This window comes from Equus caballus, chromosome 9 (assembly GCF_041296265.1).
Source record: "Equus caballus isolate H_3958 breed thoroughbred chromosome 9, TB-T2T, whole genome shotgun sequence".
Classification (NCBI taxonomy): Eukaryota; Metazoa; Chordata; class Mammalia; order Perissodactyla; family Equidae; genus Equus; species Equus caballus.
The window spans coordinates 9,875,079-9,899,103 of NC_091692.1; the positions used below are offsets into that span (position 1 = coordinate 9,875,079).

Here is a 24,025-nt window from a genome sequence, read left to right on the forward strand (position 1 = left end):
AGAAAACAACAGTAACAACAAAAAAGTAGCAACAATAAACCCTGGAGAGAGAAGACAATATTATTTCCAGAATTGTCACATTATAATATTAAAAATGTCCAAGTTCCATTTAAAAATTGAGATATGTAAAGAAACAAGACAGTAAGGTCAATTCAGAGGGAAAAACTTCTATTAATAGAAATTGTCTCTGAGGAATCCCAGGACATTGGACTTATAGACAAAAACATTATATTAGCTATTTTAAATATGTTCAGAGAAAAAAAGGAAATGTGTCTAAATAACCAAAGAAAATATGAGAATGCTGACTCACCAAAGAGAGGATATCAATGAACAGATAGAAATTTATTTTTTAAAAAAAGAAGAAATTCTAGAGTTGAAAAGTACAATGATGGAAACAAAAAAAAATTCACTGGAGGCTCTCAACGGCACATTCAAACAGGTAGAAGAAAGAACATGTGAAGTTGAATATAAGTCAATTGAGATCAGACAATCTGAAGAATAGAAAAACAAATAGAATGAAGAAAATAAACAGAACCTTAGAAACTTATGGGATACCATCAAGTATACTGACATACACATAATGGAATTTACAAAAGGAGAGGTTATAGTCAAAAGGGTAGAAAGAATATTTGAAGAAATAATAGCAGAAAACATCCTACACATAATGAAAAACATTAATCTACACATCCAAGAGGCTTAACAAACTTCATGCAGCATAAACTTAAAGAAATATACATCTAGACAAATCATACCCAAACTGCTGAAAGCCAAAGAAAAAGAGGAAATCTTGAAAGCAGCAGACAGAAATGACTCATCGTGTACGAGGGATCCTCAATAAGGTGACCAGGTGATTTCTCATTAGAAATCAGGGAGAGAAAAAAGCAATGGGATTGAATTTTCAACACACTGAAAGCAAAAGACTGTCAGCCATGAATTATATCCTCAGCAAAAGTATCCTTCAAAAATGAAGGTGAAATTAAGACTTTCTGGGAGAAACAAAATCTGAGAAAATTCACTGCTAGCAAAGCTAAATATAAGACATACTAAAGGGAGTCTTTCCAACCGAAACAAAAGAACATATGAGAACACGTGAAGAAATAAAGAGCATTGATTTAAGTAACAACATAAGTATATACGAGATAGTAAAAATTTCTTTCTTTCTTTATAACTTCTTTCTTCTCCTAATTGATTTAAAAGACAACTGCATAAAGGAATAATTATAAATCTGCATTCCTGAGCATACAATGTAGAAAGCTATAATTTGTGTAACAATAATAACACAAAGGAGTGGAGGAGAAATGAAGCTATAAAGAAGCAGAATATTTGTATACTAGTAACTTAGGTTAGTATGAATCCAAACTATATTGTTATAAATTAAGATGTTAATAGTCATCCTCAGGGCAACTACTAAGAAAATAACTCAAAAAATATAGCAAAAGGAACAGGAAAATTAAAATGACTCCCTAGAGAATATCTACTTGACATAAAAAAGGTAGCAACCAGGGAATAGAAGAACAAGAAGGCACATAGAAAGAAATAGCTAAATGACATGTGGAAATACTATTATATCAGAAAATTACATTAAATGTAATGTAATTAAATGTAAATGGGTTAAATACTCAAATTAAAAGACAGAAATTGGCAGAGTGGATTAAAAATGACCCAATTAATACATCTACAAGAGGCATACTTTAAATTAAAAAAAGACCAAACAATAGATTTAATGAAAAATGATGCAAAATGATGTACCATGTAACCAGTAACAAAAAGAGAGCTGGAATGGCTATACCAATGAGTTATACTAAATAGGCATTCTGAAAACATTTTTTTACTAAAGAAAAAAGTATGTTTTATAGTGATAAAAGAGTCAATTATCCAAAATACATAATAATTTAAACATATATGCTCCTTAGAACAGAACTCCAACACACATGGAGCAAAAAAAGACAGAATTAATAGAAGAAATAGATAATTCAACAATAATAGTTGGAGGTTTCAATATCTCACTTTCATTAAAGGATAAAAAAAACTAGAGAGAAAAATAACAAGGAAACAGATGACTTGAACAACACTAAACACTCTAAACCAACTAGAGCTGAGACGCATTTATAGAAAACCCCACCAAACAACAGCAGAATACACATTCTTCTCAAGTGCATATGGAACATTCTCCAGAATAAACCATATATTAAGCTTTTAAGGAAGTCTTTATAAATTGAAAAGTATTGAAATCATAAAAAGTATGTTCTTCTTCCAAAATGGAATAAAATTAGAGGTCAATATCAGAAGGAAATTTGGGAAATCCAAAATCCCTAAATAAAAATGGATCAAAGAAGATTTCACAAGAGACATTAAAAAATACTTTGAGGTTAATGAAAATGAAAACACAACATAGGTAAACTTATGTGATAGAGCTGAGACAAGGATTAAAGAAATTTATAGATGCAAATTCCTTTATTAAACAGAAGAAAGATTTCACATCAATAACGTAATCTTCCATCATAGGAAACTAACAAAAGAAGAGTAAACCAAATCAAAAGAAAGTAGAAGGAAGGAAATAATAAAGATTAGAGCAGAAATAAATGAAATAAAGAATAGAAGAAAATGATAGTGAGAATCAATAAAACCAAAAATTAGTTGCTTGAAAAGTTCAACACAATAGGCAAACTTTCAGTAAGATTGATTAAGAAAAAAAGAAAGATTCAGATTATTAAAATTAGAAAAGAAAGTGGAAATTGTTACTGACCTTATAGAAATAAAAAGGATTGAAAAGAATAATATGAACAATTATATAACAAATTAGATAACCTAGATGAAATGGAAAAATTTATAGAGAAATAGAAACTATCAAAACCAATTAAAGAAGAAATAGAAAATGTGACTAGATCTCTCACAAGCATAGACATTGAATTAGTACTCAAAATTTTCCTAAAACTAAAGACCTGGACCACATGGATTCACTGTTTATGTCTACCAAACATTTAAAGAAATATTAACACAAATTCTTCATAAAATAGAAGAGGAGGAGTTTCTTCCCAGACATACTATGAAGCCAATATTACACTGATGTTGAAACTAGATAAAGATATCACAAGCACACTAGAGATCAATTTCCCTTATGAATGCCTATATTAAAAATGAAAAATCTCAAATCAGTAACCTAATTTGCCACTTTTAGAAACTAAAAAAGAGTAAAAGTCTTCAACAAAATACTAGTAAACTGAATCCAGGAGCACATAAAAATGATTATGAACCATGACTAAGTGGTATCTATCCCAAGAATGCAAGGTTGGTTCATCATATGAAAATCTATCAATGTAATCCACCATATTAATGGAATAAAGGGCAAAAATCATGGAATCATCTCAATAGATTCAGAAAATTACAAAATGCCTCATAATTTAGTGATAAAAAACACTTGGAAAATTAGATATAGGAGGAAACATCATCAACCTATTAAGGGCTAACTATGACAAACCTTTAGCTAAATGTAATGGTGAAAGCTGAAAGTTTTCTCCCAAAGATCAGACAATGATGCCTACTGTCACCCTAAGAACAGAAAACAATGTTCACTCTCACCACTTCTATTCAACACTGCACTGTAAGTTCTAGCTAGTGCGATTAGCCAAAAAAAATGTTTTGGAAAACAAGAAGTAAAACTCACTCTAATTGCAGATGACATGATCTTTTATATAAAAAATTATAAGTAGTACAGACACCCCCCCCCCCATACAACCTGCTAGAACTAATAAAAAATGTCAATAAGGAGGCAGGATAAAATATCAACATATAAAAATTAATAATATTTTTATACACAAGCAATGAACAATCTGAAAATGAAATTAGGAAAAGAATTCCATATATAATAACATCAAAAAATAACAAATTTAGGAATAAATTTAACAAAAGAAATGCAAGACTTCTGTAAGTGAAAAATACAAAATATCATTGAAAGAAATTATTGAAGACATAAATAACTGGAAAGTTATCCCATGATCATTGATCAGAATACTTTATATTATTGCAATGTAAATATTATCCAAGTTGATCTACAGATTCAATGCATTCCTTCTAAATATTCTAGCTGCCTATTTGCATAAATTGACAAGCTGATCCTAAAATTCATTTGAAAATGTAAGAGATGCCTAATGAATGAAACACTCTTGAAAAAAAGAACAAATTTTAATAATTCACATTTCCCAATTTCAAAACTTAGGCAAAGTTTCAGTAATCACTACTCTATGGTACTTGAATAAGGATACACATATATCTCATTAGAATAGAATTGAGTCAGCAATAAACCCACACATTTATGGCCAATCAATTTTGAACAAGGATGCTAAAAGCATAAAATGGGAAAAGAACAGTCTTTTCAAAAAAAATCATGCTGGGAAAACTGTATATCCACATACAAAAGAATGAAGCTGAACTTTTACCTCTCACCATACCGAAGTTAACTCAAAATGGATTAAAAACTTAAACACAGGAGCAAAAAAGTAAAAATTTTAGGGAAAATACCCATAGGTATAAATCTTTGTTTTCTTGCTTTAGGCAATAACAGCTATGACACCTAAAGCACAAGCAGCCAAAGAAAAATCAATTGGACTTCATAAAAATTGAAAACTTTTGTGCTTCAAAAGATATCAAGTAAATGAAGTGATAACCCACAGATTGGGAGAAAATATTTGCCTATCATATATTATAAATGTGTAGTGTTCAGAATATATAAAGACTTTTGTAACTCTACAATAAAAAACAAATAAGCCAATTTTTAAACGGACAAAGTTTTTGAATCTATATTTCTCAAAAAGGACTTACAAAAGGCCAATGAAAAGATGCCATTAGCCATTAGAGGAATACAAATCAAAACCACAATAAGATAACAATTTACATCCAATAGGATGACTATAATAAAAAAGACAGACAGTAACAAGTGTTATCAAGGATGTGGAGAAACGGGAACTCGTGCATTGCTGTTGGGATTATAAAGTTTTGCAGTTCCTTTAGAAAACAATTCGACAGTTCCTCAGAAAGTTCTCATGTGAGCCAACAATACCACTCCTAGGTATATAATCTAGAAAACTGAAAACATATGTTCACACAGCTTATCCACAGGTATTCATGGCATTATTCATAATAACCAAAATGTAGAAATAACCCAAATGGCCACCAACTGATGAACAGATAACCAGTGTTCTATATGCACACAATGGAATTTTATTCAGCTATAAAAGGGAATGAAGTACTGATACATGAGACAACCTAGACGGACCTTGAAAACATTATGACAAGTGAAAGAAGCCAGTCCCAAAGACAACGTATTTTATGATTCCATCTAGATGAAATATCCAGAATAGTTAAATCCCTAAAGACAGAAAGTAGATTAGTGATTTCCAGAAGCAGGGGATGCAGGAGCAACGGGGAGTGGCTGCTCACTGGTACAAGGTAATAAAAATATTCAGGAATCAGACAGTGGCGATGGTTGTGCAACAATATAGTAAATCCCACCAAATTGTAATTTAAAAGGATGAATTTGATGGTATGTGAATTAATCTCAATAAAAAAAGAAAGTTTATAGCCTTTAACTCTTTTTTTTTTTTTTTGTATCTTATCAATCACATCAGCATCCCCTTATGGGATGCCCAGAACTATCTACGATGTGCCAGCCATATGCTAGCTATGAGATTCACAAAGACACAGTTCCTGAAGTCAAGAAGCTGACATCTCAGTAGAGACAATAGAAACGTAACCAAAAAACCCAACACCATGAAGCAGAATAGACGACGCAGTGCATAAGACCATTGTCAGCGGAGTCGGACTTTCTGGATTCAAAAACCAGCTTACCTATTTTCTGCATGTGATCTTAAGCCAAGTAACCTTTACAAACTTCCACTTTTTCCCTAGAGAAATTGAATGATAGCACCTGTCTCATTTGATGCTGTGAGTATTAAATGAGCGTTTGAATGAAAAGATCTGATATAATGCCTGGCTTATAGCGTAAACACTAAATAAATCGTAGCCATTATCAGTATGCTAGACATGTGTTCCAATTGTTATGGGGGCTTAAAGAAGGAAATACATAACTCTTTCAACAATCCAGGCAAGCTTTCAAGTGTGAAGTTGAATTTGAAGGATTAGTAATATTTAATAAGCAAAATAATTGAGAAATGGCATCATAACACACAGGAAAGAGCAGGTCTTGTGAGCAAGCAGCTCTTGGCCCTAATTTCCCTTCATCAGTTCTTAGACAAATGCCATTCTGTGATGAACATTTAACTTTCCCCAACAAAATTAGAAAATTAGGAAAAAGGAGATGGTATTGAATTTAAAAAGCTCCTTTTGTGTACATTATAGAACTGACCTTTATTCTCATATTAATCATATTCCAATTTTAGTAGGTTTTAAAATATTCAACATATTATTAAACAAAAGAGAGAGCAAATGGTAGCATTGTTTTTAATCCTAACAAGTAAAAATCTATTTGTTCTCTTTTGATTACTATCATTTATTTACTGTTTTGCTTGTTTCACATTTTACTGCTAAATGCAATCAGAGGGTCTGGTAACCACTGCTCAGAGTGGGATTAAATGAGTTTAGAAGGGTAGGCAGAGTTAGGCTGTGAAGATCCTTACATATATTAAGATCAGACTTGATTTTGGAGGTGATATGAGGAAAACATGGGAGAAAGTTAACAAGATTGTGACATAATCAGAATAAATAGTAGCCATTAATAAACATTATGTCAATAATTGAAAGAACCCATAAACTTCTTCCTCAGTAATTTACAATTTCAAATTAACAGGTTGGGGGCAGGATATACTGTACACAAAAGTCAAAGGGCTTGAATTAGAGAAGATACATGTACACGGATGTACGTGGGCTCCTTAAGAAACAAACAAGACAAAACAAATACACATTTAAACTAAAATATTTGTTAGTGTCTCCCTGTAGACAAAGATTAGTAACCATGGAAAAATGGAATATAACTCCAACAAAATGAAATAAATTGTTATATTTTTATGTGACACACTTTATCCTTTGTCCAAAGAAAAGCTTGTTTTATGAATTAATACAAAACATCTTAAAAATAAAATATTTTAAAAGAAGTCAAATTATTCATTACAGCTTTTTCCTAAATTGCATAATTCTTTATGTTTGTACATTAAATTCTTTGATATATCTCTCTTTGAATAAAGATATGTCTCTCTTTTAATTGACCATACAGCGGCTGGTTTTACACAATTCACCAATTTCACATTCAAAAGTATTATATAGTGCCCTTGTTCTTGGAGAAACAATAAAAGATAAAGTTATAATTATTATGCATAACCTTCATAGTTGCAAAAATATTATCTTATTTTTGTCTGAGTTCAATGGAAGATAACATTAAATTTAGCATAGTCTATTACATAGATCTCAGTAGTAAAAGTTTTGCCAATGCTGAGCCATATTTATAGTCTCCATAATTTGAGAGAATATTTGTATTGTTTCTTTATGTAAATTTTGGAACAATTTGTAGGTGTTAGTGTTGCCACAGCACATCATTCATTCACATCCATTTATTTCAATGCGTATAATTGACTTAATTTGGATACTTTTTTATTTGCTATCCTAGGTCCCTACTATAACCCATTAGATGAAATCACTTTTGGAGTTGATTTCAGTCTTCATAATGCATTGCACTATAATGATATGCACAATATAATTATGATATTTTGATAACGAAGTAGTCAAAGAATGAAAAACTCTCTTCTGAGAGGCTTGATTCTTCTACATCAAATGATGGAAGAGCTGGTTGAAGACATTTAGCTCCACTTGGCTTACAAAGTGATAAAGTTTGGGGGCTGGCCCCGTGGCTGAGTGGTTAAGTTCGCGCGCTCCACTGCAGGCAGCCCAGTGTTTCGTTAGTTCGAATCCTGGGCGCGGACATGGCACTGCTCATCAAACCACGCTGAGGCAGCATCCCACATACCACAACTAGAAGAACCCACAACGAAGAATACACAACTATGTACCGGGGGGCTTTGGGGAGAAAAAGGAAAAAATAAAATCTTTAAAAAAAAAGTGATAAAGTTTGAAATATACTTCTTATAAAATATAACGTCTCAATCTGATATATTTTATTCCAATTTTTAAAATTTTCTTCTGACAATTTGCCTTCAAAGCACGAACATTTATTTCCTAAGCACTTACCATTGTTGAGAAATGAGAGGCCGTATATTGGAAAGGAGATAGTGTCAGAATTAAATTAGAGAAATAAAACTACTAGAGATGATGCAGGATAAGAGATTTACTATAGGGCTTCAAATTTATACATTTTTGGTAGCTGGTAAGATAGTCTTGGTCTGCTGTTTCATCTCCACCTACCCCCGAGCCTAAAGGCACAGGACAGGTGGTGAGGTTTGAAAGATGGACAAGTAGAGAAGAGCAATGACAACTGAGACCTGTGTCTATATCTCATGGGAGCCCATATTGGCCTCTTCTCATCTCCAAGCCTCCAGTCTCACTGCCATGGTTGACTTGTAGAAGAAGCTATCACTCTACCAAGTAATCAAACTTGTACTTGGCTCAGAACTGAGATGTTGACAGCAGATTTCCAGCAGGAGCTGGAGACCTGGGCTGGACTGCTGCCCACGCCAACGACGTGAGTCAACAAACCTGTAGAAACTTTGATGAGCTGCAGAAGAGCCAGACTTGATCAAGTTTCCCAGAGTGAACACAATTACGGCTTTATTTTCACCTTCCAAATCTCGCACAGATATATCTTGTGGCCAAATCTAAGCAAAAACATAAGAGGGAAAAATTCTGGGAAATGTAGTTAAGCTTAGCCAAGTCAACAAATTCTAAAGCCACCACAGTCCACCCCTTGTCAGCTAGGCACCCGATCAAACACATCTCGTTTAACCACACTTTACTTCCCAATAAAGACAAAAGCAAGCTTATGCTTCTGCCTAATGTTATGCATCTATCCTGCATACAACCAAAAAGCATGCTAACTTTCTCCTCATAAAAGGTACTTTTACTTTAAAAGTGTTCTTTTATTCATTTTTCATTAATGCTCATTCTTCTGGCTGAGTCACAGTCTCTTTTTTATATCATATAACTGAAATATTGAGCTATTAAATTAGCTAGTATTTACAAATATGATGTCAGATAGTAGGAGAATGAGAGGTAGAAAAAATAATTGGTTAAAAATGTATAAATATAGTCATAAAAATTAGGAAGAAATACATATAACTGTTACAATTCTGATTACTGCAAGTAGCAATATGATTGTAGCTAATACATGTCTAACTTCTTCCTAGATCCATTTCACGTCTCCTTTGCCCTCAGCTGGTCTAAGTTCCTTGCCTATTGGGTGACTCAAACTGTTAACACTGTCTGAATTGAGTTGTAGCTCTCCATTGACTTGATCCACAAGATTTGGGACTACTAAGAGGTATCCCAGGGAATCTTCTGAGTTCCAGACATAATTCTCTTTTCATTCACATTATATAGTAGTAATCCAAGTTCGTTCTGAAATTCAAGATCACTCACCTCAACCAACACAAACTCACTACTTTGCCTGATAACTCATCGGCATCCGGAACCCAAAAGAGACAGGGGGCTACCTCAACTTCCAGTTTAAAGTAACCCATTGTATCTACCATGGTGGAAACATTCTATCTTTGAAAACGAAAACTACTAGATTAGAAAAGTCTAAATTTGTGGGAATAGGAAACAAAATTTTGTTAGGGGATCAATAGCGGTAATATTGATAAAAGCTACTCACATTAACACCATCAATTACTGAACTCTTGAATATTAGCTTAGAAAAAAGCCAGTATATACATTATGTACTATTAAGAAAATTGCCCCAACCCAATGTATGACACTGTGAGATTTGATTTCTTTATATAAATTATGGGAGCGGTAGTCAGTAAGTATTATTCTTACTTTGATTAAAGAGTAGTATAGTTTGAAATTCACACTCTTTCTTCAGATTTGCTTGCCTAACTGTGCTATTGTGTTTCAATTTCAATTCTGTAATTGTCATCCTGTCACTGTTCCACTGAAGTCTGAAGTTTTATTACCTAAGTAATGTTGCTTATTAAGAAATGAGAGGTAGTATACTGGAATGGAAACAGCATGGGTTGTGAAAATAAATAACCTGGGTTTACATCTTGGCCTTGTCATGTCCTAGGAATGATCTTCAGGGACTTAGTTAATGTCTATCACTCTAAGCCTTCTCATCTTTAAATCAGTATGATAACTTAACAGTGTTTTGTGAGAATAGGATAAAATACATACAGATCAGATAATAATAGACACATAATAAACATTAGTATTCTAATTGCATTTTTTAAATAGTGAGATGCAAATTCTTCCATAAATTAAGCAGGTTAAAATATTATAAGGGAATGGAAAAATCATAAAATCAAATAATTTTCTTCAAAATGCATCCTAGAAATTGCATTTTGCTGTTTGTTCTGCATAACAAATACTGGAACGATGTATTTGCATTTGTTTTGACATATCTCTGTTGATCATAGGAAGCATTCAATTGCATGTATTTAAATAATTGTTATAAAAGATTAATATTTTATTACATACATACCATATGCATCATATAATACTATGTATACATTATATACGTATTATATCATATGGGATTTGATGTCTCTATAATCTGACAGAAATTCATGTTACCACAGGGGAAAGGGGGAGAACGGAGGGCAAAAGGGGTGATTAAGCTCACATGTGAGGGGATGGACTATAATTAGTTTTTGGGTGGTGAATATGATGTAATCTACACAGAATTCGAAATATATTATGATGTAGATCCTAAAATAAACAAATAAATGAAAAAAAAAAAGTAGAGCTTTTAGAAAGAGGTCAAGCCAAAGAGTCTATCAACTCACGTATCCCATGTTGTGTTTGATAGTTTATTTTCCATCGTTTAGTCTGAATCTAAACTGTTTAGTCAAATCCTTAAGCAACTTTTTAAATAGAATCAATGAATTTATAGTGAATTAAAGAAAACTACATTATTTATGTAATCTCTGATAAAACTGGCTGCCTAACTGTGCCCAAAGCATGACTTTTTTTTTAAGATATGGTAAAATCCGTATACCAGAATTTGGTCAAGATTGACAATGAGTGTTTTGAATTTTTCATTCTTTTTTATTTTAATTTCAAAGCATCTTAAGTCACTCATGAAAACATAGCCCACAATATCTACTTTCATTAAGTATGCATGTGCTCTGATCTTATTTATATTCCAATATGTAGTTAAAACATGCCATTATGAGTTCCTAAAACAAATTTTTCTCTTTATACTAAGCGTTCAAATTGCTTCCTTCTTTATTCTAAGGGGTCGTATTATGGGAAAACACCTGTTTGCTCTATTCTACGTTAATATTCATAAGAATTAAGGCCTGAAATCATCAACCCTTCCAATAGTTCTAGTTGTAAATTGATGGAAGATAAAAGAAGTTATGACAGTAATTATGTAAATGAATGTAGAAAATTAGCTTGCCACTGTACTCATTTCAGAAATAATTTTAAAAGCAAGAGGCAAACAAAGGAGTTAGAGATGAGCTAGTTCAAAAACACAACACTGTCATTGACATGAATGGCTTCCATTCATTTGATCATCACAGAGACAATATTTATCTTTATTTTTTAAAATTGTTACTGATTTATGTATTTGTTTTCTGTACTGTATGCTCATTGAGTTAAAATGTAAGCTTCTCAAGAATTGCTGGGTTGAAACATAAAATATTTGAAAAAGTTAAACCTTTCATGTATAATGGGAAAGTAACCCACTTACTTAAGAATAAATAATTGCTTGAAAAACAAAGATTTCTGCAAATGAAACAAAAACCTGATAATAAATAGAGTTTACTTTTTCTATTAAATTTTACTATATGCTGTAATATTTTCCAATGTATTCTTGTCCATTTTGAAGAAATCAATTCTTATTTAATGTCATGCGTTCAGATCTTAGGAATTCTGAAAATAAACTACACATGACAGGCACAGGAACCGTAAGTGCTGAATAGTTGAGTGTGATGTGCAGGAGACAGCACGGTGCAAATGTGAAATCTTTTCAGACAATAAATCTATGAAGAGTAAGTGTAACTGTTCCTCCATCCCTCTATCAACAGCTTCACCGTCAACAATAAATGGTTGTTTGAAATCTGCCTTTAACACGACAATGCATTAAGGATTTTGGATTCTATGAGGAACGAAGAAAACAATTCTTGTTCCTTCAAGAGCCTTACAATCTACAGAAAATAAACAAATAAAATATTAACACAGTTGAGTAAAGTAAATGCTCCAGGTATTAAGAGATGAGAGTGATTATCAATGGAAGACCCAAGGGGTAGAAATACAAAGAAGGTGGTTTGTGAAAGATAATGCTAAAAACTGCTTGATAAATATTAATTATGTGCTAGTCATTCCCTTTATAAACATGTTCTCATTTAATCTCACAACACCATTATGGAATAGCTAGTGTTGTTTTCCCAGCTAAACAGATGGCGAAAATGGCGCAAAAGTCAAACTTCTCAGTTACATCACTATTAAAGTTCCACAACCTGTATTTTCCCCACTTTGAGATTTAAACTGAATAAAAGGTAGGAGAAGCAAGACCCTGAAGCTAGGGAGGAAAAAAAGAGACAATTATAAGGAAGCATAAATACATATACAAAGCCCTACCACACTATGGAGCACATTTCTAAAATAATTATTTCTAATATTACCTTCTGATTATGAATGAATAAAGATGATTTTGTTTTTTCTAGATTTTGCATATAAAAAAGGATAAAGTTTGGTCACTGGTTTCTAGAAACTGAGATTCGCTAGCAACAATATGTATTTATATTTCTACCTATTTCTAATTATTGATAAGATCCTGAACCAGTAAATATTCTCCTGGACACTGCGGCAAATATTTCAAATCTCTCAGATCCAGGTTACAGCTCTGTGGACAGAGCATCACAGCCCAAGAAGAAAATCAGAAAAAGCTCCAAAATCATATAATTTTTACAGTCTTCATTTTTCAGTTTTACCTGGAGCTGCAGAGCTACACTTGAATAACTTTTATTTAAAGTGTATATTTAGTATTTTTTGGAAAAGTCTATTTGAATAGTTCCAAATAGAAAAATAGCTTATCTACGTTTTCAAGATTTAGATTCTCCTTGAAAACAGAATCTTTTTAAACTAGTCAGTTTCTAGCTTTGTACATAAATTGGAAAATTCTTTAGATGCATTTCAAATTCCTTGCAAAGTAATATTTGGAATTAATAAAAGGTTATTGAATGTTTATGCATAACATTTTTTATAACATAACATTTATAATAATAAGCTAGGTAGTCATTTTAATTTTGTAATATATAACATTATATCAGAATATTTTATGAATATATGACCAGAATTCTGGGGAAAAAAAATAGAATCTGGAAATTAACAGGAAACAAAAAAGGTACTGGGTTATGCAGATACCTTAACTGGAAAAAAAATATAAAGTGTAATAATAAAATATAAAACATTAGAAATTAGATGAAATTTACATAGAACTTATAAATTTGGCAATTGTAAGAAAGGTAATATAAATGTATACATAAATGCAAAGCTTGGCTCTGGTATACTAGTAAACCAGCTCTCTGGAAAAAAATCCTGCTTTAAAGCATTTGCCAATTTTCATAGTGTAAATACTCCTACCATAGTCAATTTCAAGCTACCAGCATAATCTCACTGAACAAAGAATTGGGAAGAAATGCTAACAATCTGGTTTCATGATCCAGTGGGAGCCCACTCCAGCATACCTTGCTCTTCTTCCATCTCCCATGAGAAGCTCCCTTCAAGCACAGATTGAATTTTGTATCTTTTGTGTGTCTGATATATATGCAACCTACAAGACAATGACCATAACATGGTTAAATGGAAAAGCCTGAGCTGCCAAGGTAATGTTTACATAACAAGTATTGTAGCGTCCACATTCAGTCCCATCCTGAACCACATTCGGCTCTGATCCCAAGTTACTGCTCTTCCCAAGGACAGTGAAACAAAACACCCCTTTTCTGGCTGCAGGAGTACAATACAAATGGTCCGATGATATGGAGCAAAGTACCCAGCCTGGAGTGTCATCTTGCATTATCAGAGAAAATACTCCCTGGGGGTATTATATTATAAGTAGAGAAGACAGTGTTTTGCAGCAATAACTGGAGTGAAGAAGAAACACTTCCTTAGTTGTACAAGTGATTAAGTCTGCTGCTTAAAATCTGGTTTTTTGAATAAATATTTGAGTAGAAAATGAATAATAAGATTTCTGATACAAGAGAGCACCATTCAATGTAGCATAGTATGGTTCAAGAACTGCACAGGACACACAGCAGAGTGTTGGAACACGGTTAAGACAAGAAGAAAAATGCAAGCCACAGGAGAACACAGTCTTTGAAATATTCCCCAATGACAAAGTAATACGGAAACTTTACTGAATGTCACTTTTTGTCTGTGTTTTTTATAAATTGTGATTGTTAACTATAAAGTCCATACCACTCTCATCACATGACGTGCCTCTTCCAGGAAATACCATATATTAAAACCTGGGAAAACTAAATCCAACCTAACTACTTTCATCAACATTCTTGAACCAGAGTGGACGAAACCAGTCTCAGCAGCATTTCCTTACAGACTTTTGCTAAAACGGGACTGGTCTTCACTCGGGTGAACTAAATGTATTGATGCCTGCGCGTGAGTCATTTGCTTTCAAAATTCAGTGTTTGTTAATTTCAGCCAGGAAAATGCTATTTGGGTATAGCAAGAGTTAACAAGAAGCTGGATAATCCAGGATGAGAATGTATGCATATCAAAGTGTGATGATTCATTCCTGTCAAGTACTACTAAGATCGAAAGAGAGCTGTAGAACATAAACCGAAAGGTAAATGAGCAGAGGCCATGCAGGCTTTTGTTTCTTCTCTTAAGGTTTTACTTTATCTGGCAGATCAATTGTTTTAAAACTTTTCTTTAGAAGAGCAGAGCCTGTTTGTGGTGGATAGTGTTATTTATTCCTACTCTTTCATGCCCCCATGCCCTTGCCAGCGTTTCAATACGAGTTTAGTATGCTTCTCTACTATGTGACATCATAGGCCAGTGTCATTTGAGAACATAGGATATGAGCGAACTTTGAAACGTGCTTGTATTGTTTGGCCTGTCTCTGGAGCTTCTGCCTACTTCAAGAGGAGAGCGGGCCACAAACAGCCACTCATACCAGACAGAAAGACTCATGGAGGAAGCCTGGGGTACCTGCACCAAGGCCACCTCAGCCAATCCAAAGACTGAGTTAACAAGAAAGCGAATATTTGTTATTGTAAGACAGTGACATTTGGAACACATTCATTACATAGCATTATTATAGCAATCGTTGTCGAATGCTTTTTTTTCAAATATAATTTTAGCTGGGCCTAATAAGTAAAATACACAAAGCAGAATTGTTCGTTGACGGGGATGAGAAGCTCCAAGCACCGCTTGAGTCAGCTTCTCTTTCACCTGTTCCTGGTGGCCCCAGTTTGAAAAGAAACTCAATGGTTAGCTGGGAATATAAAGAGATTTCAAGTGGTGGAGCAATATGATCAGATGTCTTTGAGTGCATATGTGTGCATATTTTAAGGCCAGTCTAGCAGCAGAAGGATGACTAAAAGAGGATGAGACCAACGAGAGAGAGAGAGAGAGAGTGCTGAAGTACAAGAGAGATTCATGCTGAAGATCTGAACCAAGTAGTGGGAGAAAGAGGAAGAAATGGATTTAAGACACTTATCTGGGTAGCTGACATGACAAGATCAACTGGAAAAGCGTCTGACCCAAGTATCAATTAATACACTTAAAACAACAAAGATCTAACACTTTCACCTTACTGTGTGTCTGTTTTAAATCATTTGTCAGACAGAACAATGAAGTGACTGACTTTCTACTCTGTATCACATGGTGGCAGATGAGCTCAAATAAAACACATGACACATGAGGAAAGTTGGATAAAATGATGAAAACGTGATAAGCAGGCAACATTAATAAATTGTACACCATTTGGTTTTCCTCTTATTTAAATTTCAGTTAGAATAAGAATATGCATGATGGCGATAATGATAATTATTTCAAAATCGTGGCTTCTCTAAGTCTGGAGAAAAAACTGCCAAACCATCGGCTTGGTAGACTGAAATGAGAAACTACCACAGAATTTTTAAAAATAAAGAATTTATGGTTTTAGTTATCAGTATAGTAGGAAAGAACATGAGTTTAGGCATTAAATAAAAAGGGAGCTAAAGAGAAGATAATATACAGTTGTATAGATCCTTTGGTTTACATGGACTCTGAACAACTACCATATGAAGCAATCCGGCTCTACACGCATGTCAATCTCTCAGGAACCGTGTGAAGGTCAAGTGAGAATCCTGAGCAGTGGCCGCCATATGGAAACAATGACGGGTCAAAGAGGAATTGGAGACAAGTGCTCTTGCTCAGGAAGATCTCAGTGGAGGCCAAAGGGTGTAATCGTCTGGTTCCCTAATTTATCTTCTCATAACAGCACCTTAGATCTTGATGCTGCATCAGAGCACTAAGCATCACTTCAAGAAAGTAAGTGCTTAGCCGTGGATCACAGGGCAGGTCTGCTTTGATGCTCAGGGTTTGCAGACTGGTGAATTGGAAGCTTGAAGTTTCCACATTGAAGGAAACAACTTTGATATAAGCCTTGGGGCTGAAATATCAAGAAAGGACTTCTAAGAATCAATTGATGATAAAAGCTCTATCCCATTTTAACTTACTTTTGTGTATGTGAAAAGAATGCTACCAATTATTCTGTTTGCTAAGCTGGTTGGTTGTTCCTGGTGGCAGGATGCCTGCACTTCATAGAAAAGGGATGTTAACCTACAGATACATGTCAAATTAAACCTTTAATGTGGAGAAAAAATATCAAGAACCTTAGAACCTTCAGAAAATGTTTCCACTTAAGTGTTATTAGATGGAATAGACAGTATAAATTTTCAGCCGCTTTAGTAAATGTTAAATAATGAAGTTAGAGGTTCTGTCATATTAAATGGGATCAACTAACGCAAATAGTTGCAAGCAATGAAAATATCCAAAATGAAGCTTACTGGGCTTAAAATTCAGAAGAAAGTGAAGGAATTGGAGGTCATGAGTGAATCTGAGATCATGTAAAGGTTAGCAGTTATTGGAAATTTAGGATGTAAGATATCCTCACTGGATAAAAGAATGTCAAGAAACTAAATGACCATAATATTGGAATGATCAGATATGAACAGGTAACTCACAGAAAAAAATGTAAATATTCTTTAAACGTATGAAAAGATGTTCAGTTTCATTTAGGTTATAGAAACTAAAATTAAAACTATTACAGAGTATAAAGAGAGAGTGTTTTTACCTACAAGATTGTCAAAAGCCAAAAGACTTATCACAGTCTGTGCTGGCAAGCTATATTCTCACCCATTGTTTGCTGAAATGACAATCATTTTCTGTTAAAAAATTACATAAAAATTATAAAATGAAAGGATGCCTTTATGAACCCATGGCGATGATGTGCCATGAATTGAGGAGAATGATTAATTCAATAATGCATCTAAAGTTAAAAAAAAAATTACAGGAATATAAAAAGTGATAGCAAATTTAAATATGAAAGAAAATTTAGCATCAAACTTCTCAAATATAAATAACATATTTTTTTGACTGTTTATATGTCTTTAGCACCGTGTACAATGTATCACATAAATGATGTATTTATCTATCAAACATGTCTTAATTTCGCACTTCATCCTAGGGGCTGCACTGGGATGTGGTGAAGATGAAAGTGCATCAGTATACATCTTGCCTTCAAGCAGCTCATTATCTATTGAACAGACAGAAACTGCGCGCACAGTTTCAATCCAGAATAAGTGGCAGAATGACTCACATGTTGGTGTGAGAAAATTTGGGTCAGATAACTTTTCAATTAGAATAGAACTGAGAATTCTAAGTACTCTGGCCTACTTTTTATGGCCAATTTCTTCCTTTACTGTCCCAGAAAAATATTGCATGGCTTCTTCTCACTCCTTAATTCTCTAACACTTCCTTCCCCATCCTTAAAATGAACTGATAACCCAACTTCTTCCTTTACAGAGAAATTCAAAACCTCAAAAGTATTACATTTACTCATCTACTTGTGCCTATGCCTCTACACTCTATCCTCTTCTACACTGCTTGGAAGATTTACCCGTGCTCCTAATTATGGCCGGTTTCCATTTTTCTAGTAGATTGTATCAGTTCTTGCATTCTCAAGACATTGTTCTGGCAATTATTCTCTCTATTTCCTACATTATCATCTTTTCTGCTGTGCTGATCATTGCAATCAGGATAAACACGCACTGCTTTTGTCAAGATTACCAATGACTTCTACATATCGAAGTTTAACAGTCATGTTTGAGCTCTCATCTTACTGACTATAAGCAGCATTTAACACAGGTGATCAATTCTCTTCCCTTGAAATATTTCTTTTCACTTGGCTTCTAAAGCTCCTGACTCCCATGGATTTCTTAACGATATCACTGGCTGTTTAGTTTCTTTCCTGGTTCCTCATATCCTTGATGCTTAATATTGAAACCAACTAGGCCTCTCTTTGATTCTCTTCACTTTTCTCTTAGCATTTACTTGTTGGTCATCCCATTCCTTCTCTTGGTTTCAATACAATCTATATGCTAACAATTTCTTACTTTACATCTCCAATTCAAAATTTCACCTGAACACTTCAGTCATACACACATACACACCCAAACACATACGTGCATATGCGCACGCACACACATACGCACACACACATAGACCCATATACAACCTCTCTACTTTGGTGTCCAATAGAATCCTCATACATTACAAAACTAAAAGTGAATTTCTGATATAGTCTTCCCCAAACATAAGTTTTGGTTTTTTGTTAATTTTTATTTTTTTCGGATGTACATCGTATTTCAAATTCTGTATACATTATATCATGTTCACCACCCGAACACTAATTATAGTGCATCCCCTCACCTGTGACCCTAATCACCCTTTTTCCCTCCCCTCTCCCCCCTTCCCCAATGGTAACCACCAATCCAATCTCTAATGCTATGTGTTGTTTTTTTTTTGTCGTTTTTATCTTCTACTTATGAGTGAGATCATATGGTATTTGACTTTCGCCCTCTGACTTGTCTTGCTACTTTCTCACGTAAATATACATCAGACTTTCAAGGGAGAATAGTCTTTTGATATTTCCAAATGAGATTCCAAGTCTTTTCTGAATCCGCTAATTCACAAATTCTGCGATGGCAAACAATTTCTTTCCTAAAATTCAGGGAAATATAGCTAAGAGTTGAAGTAGGTCAGTCAAATTCTCAATGAGATTCATTGCCTATATAAAAATCTGTGGAAAACAGATGCTTCCTTGAATATGGCTGCTAAATTACTCTTCTGATGGTAGGATATGTGCACAGGATATGAGATTCAAATTTGTGTCACACATGTTACTACAGCTATTTATGAGCTTTCAGGGTTATTCACAAATAATGAGAATGTTAAATCCTCATATGCCCACAAGCTCCTACAGTATTAATTAAATTCTGCATAAACTTTTAACATGGATTATCAATTATAATGTTACCCATGTATGTCTTGTAGGAGCTATTAAATCTTTAATCTATCTCTAACTACTCAAATCCACAGGAATTTCTAGCTCTCTGAACTTCCAGAACAAGTAATACTTATACCACAAGTAATACTTATACCAATAAGAGTTGGCAAGTACCTCAGGCATCCTAAGACCAAGTTCCATTATTAACTCCATTCTCAGAGGAGGACCTAAATTTGGAAGAGAAAAAGGAAATTACCAAAGCAAGGCTACATGCTTTCTCTATATTTAGTTTACTTATCTTTTGACTGACCTTATTACAACTATCAATAGTAAGTAAGTAAAATAATTATAATGCCTAAAATCAGACTACCAGCCACAAGCCTAATGTTCTAATGTTTAGATATTGAGAACATAAGAATGATCGCAAAAATATCTTTTGGTTAGTCGATTATGAAAACTACTACATAGTAGAGGGTAACATATTGAGATATAACAGCTCTCAAAAAATCAGTATATAAAAGGTCAAAATTTGAAGAGTAAATTTTTGCCTGCAGATATTCTCAAATACATTAGTTCTGCTATGCACAAAACATTGAGAACAACCATCCATACCATAATCTTTCCACTTTAAAGAAATCTCTCAAGTTAAGTTTCTAGAGAAAATTTTCCAAAATCTAATGTTTACCTAAGATCTTTCTTCCCTGAGATTGCTCCACAAAAATATAGCTTAGCAGCAAATTTGGTAAAAAATAATTTTCAAAATGTAATTAAAGCAAGATAGTTCTTGAAGCACGATATAGTGAATATAAGAGATCACGTATAAAGATAATTTAATAGTAGCACAACACTAACAAGATGAATTAATCTGCATATTTATTTCATTCTGGAAACCAAATTATATGTAACAATGAGAAAACAATGACTCAAATTGACTTTTAAGCATTGTTGGCAAAGAAAAAACACTACTCAGGATAAAATTTTAAATAGAAACTCACTGTACATAAAAACAAATGATAGGACATAGATATAAACGTACATTTTTTTTTCCAACAATCACAGGCAAGAGAAGAACTAATTGAAAACCAATAAATTAAGTACAGTGCAGCAAGCGGTCTCTAGCGAACTCGGTCTATACATCAATAGGTCATTCTCAGTTAATTAAGTGAAGGCATAATCAGCTTAATTTATGTAGTTCACGGAAGTTAATGATATCATGGTACAGTACCTGACGTTTGGCCTGTCCATATAACTTGTTTTATGCATTCGGTTCATTCCGTTGTTCCTCAGAATGGGCACTTTATTTCTGTAGCTCACTTTCAATGCCTGTGTTCCTGCAGAAAATGGGAAATTTAACAATAAAAAAATTAAGATAAAACATCACTTAACAAAAAGTTATTTTTAAAATGACCTGATGTTTCAGCGAATTATTTTGCACTCCATAAAGAAACCGTAGCAATGAGGAGAAGTTTTCTGAAGTCAAAGCAAATATTAAAATAAGATTGGTATAAATGTACATGACATGCAAGTATAGATATTAAAAAGATGAGCCACTGAAGAAATTTTTAAAATATTGTGCAATCGTAAAATACATAAGCGTGAACTTGAAAGATGTAAGAATTATTTGATATATTTGTAAGGTGTGCTACATTTCAACACTAGATTTTTATACCTGCTGGTGGACTATCTTCTTTCTCAGCGAGAGAGTTTCTTTCCACTGTCTCTGTAGCTCATCTTCTCTTCTCTGAAGCTGCAAGTTTACACACAAAGACAAACCACAATGTCAACCAATTGGACCTCACTTAAGGAACCTGGGAGATCGATGTGTAAAGCAAAGAATGAACAGGACCCTATTTCTGAAGTACGTTGCTCAAACTGCTCTTTCATTAAAAGACGCTCTTTCTTATTGATTTTGGCTTAAGTAATGAGAAAGCTTATCCAAAAATCTTTAGCATTTGGGCTCAAGTTAAGGAAATCAATACAGTCATTTCCCATTTGAACTGCATATGTGAGTTTTATGTACGAGAGACAAGACAAAGCCAAATTCAGATAAATCAATAGCATTGTCAATAGAACATGAAACTGACAAATAGCGTTTTTCAGCAATTAAAGTGAGCTGTAAACATACAAAGACTAATCAATTACAATGTTTTGCCATTAACAGTTTTTAATTGGTACAAAAGTTATGTGTGAATGTGACTCCCCAGAAATGAAGAGTAGAGAACAGACTTCAGCATCCTTTCACTAATGAGGTGAAGCATGGCCATTTCACTGATGTTTTTATGAACACACAGAAAACTTTACAACTGCCAAAACAAATGAAGACTTTAATTAGGCAGATAGTATTTGAATATCAAATAATCTATGTAAATCAGTGAAGTACTTTATGAACACAGTCAAGGTGCACATACTGCATCCTTTCTTTTGGAATATACTCTTTGAAACACTGTTTTAAATTTTTAAAGAGTTTATAACATATTTTTGTATCTCTTAATTGAACAAAATTAAAATAGTTTTTATTTAAGCTGAAATAATGGGATCATTCTTAAATTTGAAAATTGAAAGCCAAAGTATCGCATTTCTTCTATGGTTGTATTCTTAAGAAATACAAAACTTTCTTTAAAAAATATTTCGCTTATAGATAAGGGATTCTAGCATTTATTCAAATGACTTTTAAGAGTGTTTTGTATCAGTGATAACCTGTAATAAAATACTGAGCCATTATGGTCTGCCATTACTCTGAAATATTCATGAAAATTGCAGTACAGATAGCCAAATATAATTCATAATACGCTAAGATAGGCGTATCATTAAAATGCAGATAAAACCTTTGTTTTTAATAAAAAATGATATAACAAAAGTAAAAGGTTAATTGAAAAGCAAAATAAACTACCGAATTTAGTAAGGCACATTACCTAGATTAACAGAAATCAATGAAATCATTAAAACAATTAATAACTTAGAGCTCCATTCAGACTAAGATAAACTCTGTGGCTATTAGAATGCGGACACAAGGCTACAGAGACATATCTATTCCGACTGGGCAATTTCCTCTCCTCTGTAACAGTTCAGTAATATATGCAGCTGGCATTATACGGTCACCCATTTCTTCTTGTGAGACAAGAGATCGTTCATGCTCTTTGCTATCTATGCTAAGTGAATCATAAGAACCACAGTCCTTACAGAAGAGAATGTATTTCCCCCCAGTGTTCAGGATATAAAATGGGCCATTAAAGCATCAATGATATTAATCAGAGCCTCATAATTGTTCAGCCTGTCCCCTGGATAGCAAATGTTCAGAGTTCTACCCATGCTCCAGTCATAAACAGGGACGCATTTACAGCAAAGGCAGGCACAGCTATCTTCCTAGTGGTGATGAGGTACACCTAAAGCCATCCTGTGCTTCTCTGAAGATCGCATCCTGGAAAGAAACTGAAAATAAGCAAACATAACTTTATGAGTTACATGAACATAACAAAAGTTATAATTATAAATGCTCCCTTTTTGCCCAATACACTAAAAAATAAATAAATAAAAGTGAAACTCTAGAAACAGAAGTGTAAGATAATGTTATGAAACAGAAAAGGATGCTTGAGTTTTAACCCTATTCCCAAGCTTCAGCCTTGATCTAAAGGAAGTTCCTGTCTTAGTCCTACAAAAGAAAAGAAGACAGATGACATTTTAAACCAACGCTTTATTGCCACCACCCTCAAATGCCAAGACTCAATGATTACATACTATTTTGGTCTTTTTTTATTCAGACTAAAACCAAGAATATACTGGTGCTCCCCAATAGCATTATAACCCTAGAATACAAATTTGAATACAAATACAAAGATGAAAATACAGTCTTTGTGAGACGAAAATATTTGTATTTAATAAGGTAAAAATCTGATCATATCAAAGTAAAGCAAATTTAAGTCATTACTTTAATCTGTAAGGGAATGCAACTTATCAGTAAATGTTTAAGAAATAACATGCAAGCAACCAAAAACTGAAATCTTAAGTTTTTGAAAGGGATTCTGATGAATGATCCTACAGAAGAATGTTCTATATAAACATGTAAGAAAGTACATAAACAATTTATAAAATATCAATAAACTGAGTAGCAAATAGTATATTAAAATAAAAAAATGTTCATTCTTAATCCTATATTCTAAGGAAAGGTATATCCAAGTTTAAAGAATGCATGATTCATGTAGAAAATTCATATTAGACAAAATCGTACAAAAACAACAGATGCAAATATAATGAATAGTTATAACATCCTAAAACTGAATTGCAGTGGGCTCTGGAGGAAGATCAATCTTGGTTTGACATTGCAGCTCTGCCATTTGCTAGCTGTGGTAATTTAGGGCATATTTTTACTTCTCTCTGAGAGTTTCTTTATCT

The 24,025-nt window shown here is 33.3% G+C and overlaps 1 long non-coding RNA gene across 2 annotated transcripts; it reads right to left on the minus strand.

Annotated features, from left to right (window-relative positions):
- Window positions 1-3,790: 3,790 nt before the first annotated feature.
- On the minus strand, window positions 3,791-23,068 carry LOC111774916 (uncharacterized). 2 transcript variants are annotated; one of them, XR_011421234.1, is made up of 7 exons: window positions 22,942-23,068; window positions 21,306-21,383; window positions 20,862-20,967; window positions 19,811-19,863; window positions 13,812-13,897; window positions 8,659-8,777; window positions 4,000-8,022 (listed from the first exon to the last, which is right to left on the minus strand). It is a non-coding gene; the product is annotated as an uncharacterized lncRNA (long non-coding RNA). The 2 variants fall into 2 exon arrangements; XR_002810240.2 differs by lacking the exon at window positions 22,942-23,068 and having other exon boundaries at window positions 3,791-8,022; window positions 21,306-22,935.
- Window positions 23,069-24,025: the final 957 nt, after the last annotated feature.